Source organism: Panthera uncia (assembly GCF_023721935.1).
Source record: "Panthera uncia isolate 11264 chromosome B3 unlocalized genomic scaffold, Puncia_PCG_1.0 HiC_scaffold_1, whole genome shotgun sequence".
Lineage (NCBI taxonomy): Eukaryota > Metazoa > Chordata > Mammalia > Carnivora > Felidae > Panthera > Panthera uncia.
In genome coordinates, this window is record NW_026057582.1 from 27,096,741 (window position 1) to 27,105,162 (window position 8,422).

Below are 8,422 nucleotides of genomic sequence, written 5' to 3' on the forward strand. Positions count from 1 at the left end.
ACACACACACACACACACACACACACACACACACACTCATCTTTAGACGGTGCCCGGCACACAGGGAAGCACTACAGAAGCATTAGTTAGCTATTACACAGTACATATTTTACAGTACAGCCATAAAGGTTGTACCTCTGTACCTGTTCAAAGACTTACAGTCTCAAAGAGCTACAATTGGTCTGCCTTTCCCTAGATCAGTGCTTCTCAAAGTATGGTCCATGGACCCTTGGGGTTCCCGGAGACTTTTTCAGGGCGTCTGCAAGGTGTTTTTTTTTTCCTAAGTTTATTTATTTTGAGAGAGAGAGAGTGCACCATCGTGGAAGGAGTAGAAAGAGGGAGAATCCCAAGCAGGTTCCGTGCCATGAGCACAGAGCCCGACGTGGGGCTCGAACTCATGAATGGAGAGATCATAACCTGAGCCAAAATCAAGAGTGGGACACTTACCTGAGCCATCCAGGTGCCCCATGGGGTCTGCAAGCTAAATTATTTTCAGAACACTAAGATATATTAAGATAACACGAAGATATTATTTGCCTTTTTCATTGTGTTAATGTTGGAGTAAAACTGTGGTAACAGCATAAATCATGCTATGCTAGCAGTCATGTTCTTCACCACCATGTACTCAGGGAGAAAAAAACCAAAAGGCTGGTGTCACTCAAGAATGTCCTTGATGGGGGCGCCTGGGTGGCTCAGTTGATTGACTTTGGCTCAGGGTATTATCTGATGGTTGAGGGCATGATCTGATGGTCCATGGTTCGAGCCCTGCTTCAGGTTATGTGCTGACAGCTCAGAGCCTGGAGCCTGCTTCAGAATCTGTGTCTCCCTCACTCTCTGCCCCTCCCCCCGCTCGTTCTCATTCTCTGTCTCTGTCTTTCAAAAATAAACATTAAAAAAAATGTCCTCGACGAAGCAGTAAAGATTTTTATTTGTATTTAATCACAACCCTTAAATACATGACTTTTCAATTTGGGGAGTGGCAAAGTGGGGAATACTCATTTCTGCTGCACACTGAATGTCTCACATGACAATTGTTTGGTTTATAGGATCAACCAGCCGCTTTTATCATGGAATATCACTTTTACTTGAAAGAAAAATTGAGACATTACTCATTTAGATTTGGGTATATTGGGCAGACATCTTCTCAAAAATGAATAAGGTGAGCCTGTCACTTCAAAGAAAACTGTTGACAATTTGCTGCCAGTGAAATTTGGGCTTTCATTTGGAAACTAGAATTTTGGGAAAACCTGTATCCACTACAGTGAGCTTGACAGCTTCCCAATACCTAAAGACTTTACTGATGAAATCAGTAGTGACACTAACAAATGTAACTTTTCATCCTATATAATGGAATTGTCAACATTTGAAGATCTACATCAATCAATGAACTGTATTTCCCCAAAAAACAATGGGTGATGTTACAAAGTCACATACAAGTAAAAGATCCAGTCAAAGCATAAAACAATGGACTTTAACGTACAAAAACTTCACGGATATTGTTTCAGTTTCTACATTATAACTAAACTTTAAGGAACTGCTACTTGTCAAGTGTTGGTGTAGTTATCAAAGAATATCCACTGAACAAGCTATCGAAATACTCTTACTTTTTCCATCCACATTATCTGGCCAAAGTTGGATTTTCTTCAAAAACTACCAAAACAATTTATCACAAGAGATCAAACAGAGATGGATAGGAGAATATCTTTGAAACTAGATAGTATGTGGGTGCCTGGGTGGCTCAGTCAGTTAAGCATCCGACTTCAGCTCAGGTCACGATCTCACCATTCATGGGTTCAAGCCCCGCGTCGGGCGCTGTGCTGACGGCTCAGACCCTGGAGCCTGCTTCGGATTTTGTGTCTCCCTCTCTCCCTCTGGCCCTCCCCTGCTCGCACTCTCTCTCTTTCAAAAATAAATAAACATTAAAAAATTTTTAATTAAAAAAATAAACCAGATAATACAGAGATTTAAAAACATGTCAAAGAATATGCACTCTTCTCACTACATCTTTTCTATTCTGGAAAAGTCATTTTTCACAAAAATGTGTTATCCGTTGCTGGGTCACGGGGTTGTTTCAGAAATATTTTCTAAATTCCCCAGTTTTAATTTTGAATACAATACACTTGGTAGATATAACCTATATACACAAAAGGTCTTCAGGGTCCTCAAGTTTTAAAGAGCACACATGGGTCCTGAGACCGAAAACTTGCAAACTACTACCCTAGAGAAAAGAGCTTTCTCAAAGGGATGGAAGCCTACTCACTGTGCTAATACAGGTCTAATAATTAGGATCGATCAAGCATTTAGTATTTGCCAGGCACTGTCCTCAGCCTGACAGCCATGTTTTAGAGTAGGCACTACCCTCACCCCCAATTCAGAGGAGAGAAACCTGAGAAAAATCCAACTCAGGCTGATGTGCCGTAGGTCATACAAATGGTGTGGCCACTATCAGGGCTTGAACCCAGATGCCTTAGCGTCTGTGATTCATCTCCATTTTAAACTACCAGCCACCTTTTCAACACAAACATCATCCTAATTACTGGTACATTTTCAGCGTTGCCTTGCAAAGCAAAGTAATATTCCTTTTCCCACACTGCTTTTAATTTTTTTTTTTAACGTTTATTTATTTTTGAGACAGAGAGAGACAGAGCATGAACAGGGGAGGGGCAGAGAGAGGGAGACACAGAATCTGAAACAGGCTCCAGGCTCTTAGCAGTCAGCACAGAGCCTGACGCGGGGCTCAAACTCACCGACCGCGAGATCATGACCTGAGCCGAAGTCGGACGCATAACCAAGCGAGCCACCCAGGCGCCCCCCAACACTGCTTTTAAATTAAAAAGGAGAGCACTGTCCGCTCTCAGATCTTTGCTCTCAGAGACTGATAAATTGCTTTAGGTTAGCCTTAGGTCTAAACACTGCCTTTGGGTCTATACATCTGTCAGCTCATCAAACTGCACACTTAAAGGGGGTGTGCTTGAGTGTAAATTATGGTTCAGAGAAGTTTTGAAAAGAAGTCTGCAAAGCACCAAAGGAGTGCCACCAGAATTTTACCGGACAATCATAAAAAAGCAAGCTTTTCAAAAATTAGTAATCAGGCACGCCTGGCTGGCTCTGTTGGGAGAGAATGTGACTCTTGATATCGGGGTTGTGAGTTTGAGCCCCATGTTGGGCAGAGAGTCCTTTCAAAAAATAAATAATTTTTTAAAAAGTTAAAAATTAGAATCCCCTTTGGGTAAAATTTCTTGGCTGTAGATTTTTTTTTTTTTAAACGTGTATGCTGTGACAGATCTGGTCTAACCTCTCACCAAATTTCAATTTTTACCATACCATTTGACCCTGGAGTTGTGCTTTTAATCCGTTCGTCTTGTATGTACTTTATGTTTACCTTTCAGGGGCACCTGGGTGGCTCAGTCGGTTAAGTGTCCGACTCTCGATTTTGGCTCAAGTCATGATCTCGCCTATCTTGAGATGAAGACCCCAGTCAGGCTCAGCTGACAACGCAGAGCCTGCTTGGAACATTCTTGCTCTCCACCAACCCCCCCCCCCCCCCCCCCCCCCCCCCCCCGCCCTGCACGCTTGCTCTCTCTCTCAAAATAAATAAATCCTTAAAAAATAAAAAACCATTAGTTTTCATTCAACTCAGGAAATAATGTCCTATCAATCCTTGGTAACATATGCGAGAAAAAGCTGAGCCCTGAAAAATAAACTGTCTACACAGAAGAGCTTTTTCATTCTGGCAGACAACAAAGATGCTTGAGTTTTTTTTTCTTACAGGTCACGGGAAGAACGCGCTGTACAGCTGCCTGGACATGAGCACTGTGCTAGATGCTTCGCCAACAAAATCATGAAAACAGCCACCGCTTACTTATACTTACTATGTGCATCTAATTAGGTAATTCAACCAAAATCTCAGAAAAAAATAAGGGGACAATTAATTTAAACTGCGTGGGTGCTTCTTCCTGCCCTTCCTCTCAAGTCTCTTTTCCTGAGCAACACCACGTTCCCTCTGGTGATTACAAGCTTCTGTGGGCTTCACGAGGGGTGAGCGTTTTTAGAAGTCATTTTGTTTCTGTGTGGGTCTCACCTTCCCCCCACGTGAACTACGATCCCACCACACCTGTACCATTGCTAGGATGGCTATTCTTAGTTCACGCCTGGGGAAATGGAGGCTTGGGGGTTAAATAACTTTCCCAAGACCACACAGCTATTAAAGCTATAAAACTTAAGCAATCTGACTCCAGAGTGCCCCTCCTAACCACTGTAATTTCACCACCCAGGGGAATATATCACCCAAAATGCTTATGAGCCGAAGGATCCAGGAACACAAGGATTCTTGGAGCTCTGAGACAAATCTGGCCATTTTACAGATAAGGGAACTGAGGTCCAGAAAGGTGAAGACCACTGGCCTGCATTCAAGCAGCAGTATCCGGATATCTCCCAACAAAATGTCCAGATATACCACACTTCCTTCTGCACAAACCCCACCCCTCCTCCTACCCACTCTTCCCCACCTCAGTCTCAGTCCCACCCAGCTTCACTCCGCCCAACCTCATTCGCCCAATCTCATCCGTTCCTCTTCCCCAAAGAGGTAAGAGGAGATATGAGTAGGGACTACCCCCCCTTCTGTTTTCCTCAGAACTTACTGAGAAAAAGCAGCTCCCTGGAGAGGCTCTGCACCCCACATCCATTCAGGAGGGTCTGGACTACCAGGAGCGGACAGTGTGGAAAGGCCAGAGGCCCTACGGGAAAGCCAATCATCCTTAAGTAGACAATTGGTTGATGGGGTTCAGGTGCAACAGTCTCCTCCACAATGGCTCTCTGGAAGTGCAACGCAAGGCAGAGCTGGCGAACACCAGGTGCGTTCGTGGAATGAGGTGCGCAGAGAGTGAGAGCTAATCTATGGGCTTGGCTCAACTGGCCTCCCTGACCCCACAACTCTGGGAAGGGATCAGAGAAGGTATGAAACCGAGGAGGTTTACAGGGGCTCCCCTGGCTTGAAGTTGGAAGGAGATAAAACAGATCCAGAAAGCACCCCGCCGGCATCTTAGTGCTTACGAAGGGCTCTGGAGCCAAGGAATAAATGAAGGGACACTGTCAACTCCGCAAGAGACCTAAAGCCTCACCTTCACCAAAGGCAGCTTTCCTCCTCCCTCCATCTCCTTATTTCAAGCATACGGGGTCTCAGAGCCCAGGTCTGGCCTCTGTCCCTCCCATTCTAGGAGGAGTCGGCCAGGGTTCTAGGCAGGGTAAGGGAACGAAGGGCCAGGAATCTGCTAACACAATACTGGCTTAAGTCTCCTCTGGCCTCTAGAACAATCTCCTTCCCTGCCAGCCTCATCCTAGGCTGTGTTTGCTCACCAAGGACCCCGTGTTCTCCCCATCCCCTCTTTTCTCCCCATTCCTCATAAAGTTGGCTCTGCAGTCTCCACAGTCAACCAGGCCCAACAAGGAGCAGACACTGCCACGCAGGCCTCAACACTCAGCAAGACCGGATAAGACCATGGTAAACCCGCTGGCATCTCACCTGGCCTGGCTCCGGGCCTCTCTGGCCTGCCCTCCCACCTGGCCAGGATATGTCCCTGGCTGGAGGGAGCGCCAGCCATCTTGGCTCCTTCCCTGGTGGTCAGAAGGCCCAGGAGGGCACGGGCGGCCACGGGGGCTGGCTGGGGTCAAGCAAGTCCATCAGCTGTGACTTCCCAAGGAACCTCCCACAACCAAGGGTAACGGGAGTGCCTTCGGGCACCAGGGTGGGCCTGAAGCCACCAAGCCAACCGAGTCTGGGGAGTTCGGGAGTTCCCAAATTTAGTAGCTCCAGTGGACCACGTGTCTGGAGAGGTAGAGGGGGAGTGTGGCCCACGAGGGGAAGCAGTGCAGGCCGATAGTCGCCCCTCAGGATGCCAGGAGGCAATGGGTGGCTGGGGAGCAAGCTGGCTGGCCCCGGGCTTCTGAAACAAGGGATCCGACCCGGGAAGCTCTGAGAGCCTGGGGAGGGGCCGAGGACGGATGATAGTGTAGGGTGGGGAGGGGAGATAAGGCCGGCGGGTGGGGGTGGGGATGGGGCTGGAGGTGGGGGTGGGGAGAAAGAACTTGAAACAATGCCTCACTTCCCCCCTCCACACACACACACACACACACACACACACACACACGCACACGCACACACACACTCACACAAGCTTGCAGCATCTTCCCAGAGTCACTCTTTGACCCTTGGGTCCTTTTTTTGGCCCAAGGCCAGCCCTCACTCCCCTGGGGCCTCCAAGCCGCGCAGGGCACCCACTCTTCCTAATTTTGAAGAAACTTCCTAGTTTACTGACCTCGAGGGTGGCCCAGAGCCCTGGGGGCGTCCACTTCTTTCTCCAGCTTCCAGCTTGGGACATTTAAGTCACCCTGCGGCAGCGTCCCCAGCCGAGCGCTACTCTCACTCCAGAACTGGCTTCGTATCTGTAGTGGACCATTGAGCATGGACCGTCTACAGCCAACTGGCCGGTGGAGAAGAGGCTTAAGCCACTCCCCCCAGGAAATCGCCCACCCTCAAGTGCTCTGGTCCCAAGATGAAAGAAGTGCAAATTCGGGGGTCACTTCCAATGGTAAAGTGATAGCAGCTATTGTCTCCTCCGCTCTACCCAGCTGGGCGCGTTAAAGCGCCCAGACCTAGTTCTGAAACAGACCCCAATCTGCCCAGGGAAAACTTGAAAGAAAGTTGAAAGATTTCCAAAGAGTTTGGGGTGGGGGAGGGGCTGGGGAGGTTTAGATAGAAAGACCTAAGGAAGAAAGTCTATGGCCAGGCTTGAGGATAGGGGTAGGGGAGCATCGCTGGAGCCCAGAAACTGGCCTTGGATGAGTGGTAGACTTTGGGGCTTTCTGGACCTGCAAGATGTTTCTCCTCCTGAGGCAGTCTCCCCATCCCTGGCGGTGCTGGATGGGGAGGTTGGAGAGCTCACTGCCCCACCTTGGCGCAGGCCCCACTTTCTGCATGGGCTCCGTTCCCACCTTTCTCTGAGCATCCCCCAGGCGTGGGGCTCAACACCTCTCACTCCCAAAGCGTGCCTGGGCCAGAATCGCTTCTGTCAGGGGCCAGAGCGCTGATCCCCACGACGCCTAGTTTCCTGAGCCCCACAGGAAGGCGGGGTTGTGCGGTACCTGGGCTTCCGTCCCTCCCGGCGGCTCATCTCGGCCCAGGGGCCTCAGATAATCCCAGAGGAACCAGTCCAATCCGCCCGTCTAGTCCCCGCTGGTGGGGGAGGTGAAGGCCGCCGGATTGCAGCCTTTGGTGGTAGCTCCCCCCAGGGGCTTTCCTGCCCGGCTTTAACCCTTTGGAGTGCCGGGGCTAGCCGCTCTCCGCCCGGACTTCATTCCACCCACCTCCTCTCTATCGCCTGACCCCTGGCTACCGGTGTAAAATGCCTCCCCAGGGTCGGTTATGCCCCAGCTCCACAATGATCATTTGCTCTTCTGCCAGTCATGAGCCCTACACTTACCACCTAGATCAAAAATCCTTTATCGAACGCTCGTGCCCAGGAGCACGGGAGAAGGGGACCACCAGATGTGAGCTCAAGTCCAGTCCCTGGATCATAATCACATCAGCCCCACCCACCATGATGGCAGCCGCCCGAGGCAAGCTGCTTAGACGGGTCCTGGACTTGGATTTGAATGCCAGCCCTGCCCCTCACTAGAGTGTGGCCTTAGGCGAATTGTTCAACCCTTGGAGCCCTGACTTCAAGGTTACCGGGGCACAAGCTTTCCCGCAGAGTTGCGGCATAGATTCTAGGAGATGATCGATTTAAAAGCCTTCAGAACCGTGCTTGGCACGGATCAAGCCTGTTCCAGTCCTCAGCCTCTCCAGTTAATTTGAATTTTAAAAGTTTCAGAGAATAGTGGTTATCTTGTAGAAGAAAGAGTTGAATACTTTTCCTTTCCAAATTATCCTTCTGTGTTGACATTTTATAAGGAGTCTACGTTACTTGCTATCATTTTAAAAAGCGATGAAGATCATTTTAAATTATTTAAAAGGCTAATGGAATCTTTAAAAAGTATTTTTTAAAAAGAAACCAAAGGTTTGTTGATGCTTCCACCACCAAAGTAAGAGTCTTTTTTGTAGACTAATTGGGAAAATTTAGAATAATTGGAAACTTTTTTAAAGTAGAAAGAAGAAAAAGTTACCTATAATTTCATTATTTAAAGACAGCGATTGTGAACATCTTGGTATATTTCTTTCTAATCTGGATTTTTTTTTCCTCTTAGACTTACACAAATTAAGCATTCTCTTTCCAAAAGATCCAAATGGTACAGAGTAAAAAATAGAGTAAATTGAGCAAGTCTTCTCTTTCAGTCCCTAACACATTCTCTTCACTATGCTTATCTGCCAGCTCTTTTTCTGTGCATTTACAACACGTATAAATTTCTGGTCTTTCTCTGCATATTT

General features: G+C 47.9%; 1 protein-coding gene across 1 annotated transcript in view; it reads right to left on the minus strand.

Annotated features, from left to right (window-relative positions):
- The window catches only part of VRTN (vertebrae development associated), an 11,186-nt gene extending 3,428 nt beyond the window's left edge, over positions 1 to 7,758 (minus strand). The window contains exon 1 of the mRNA XM_049612489.1: positions 6,315 to 7,758. The gene's annotated coding sequence lies outside the window, so the exon portion shown is untranslated. The remainder of the gene's footprint in view (positions 1 to 6,314) is intronic.
- Positions 7,759 to 8,422: the final 664 nt, after the last annotated feature.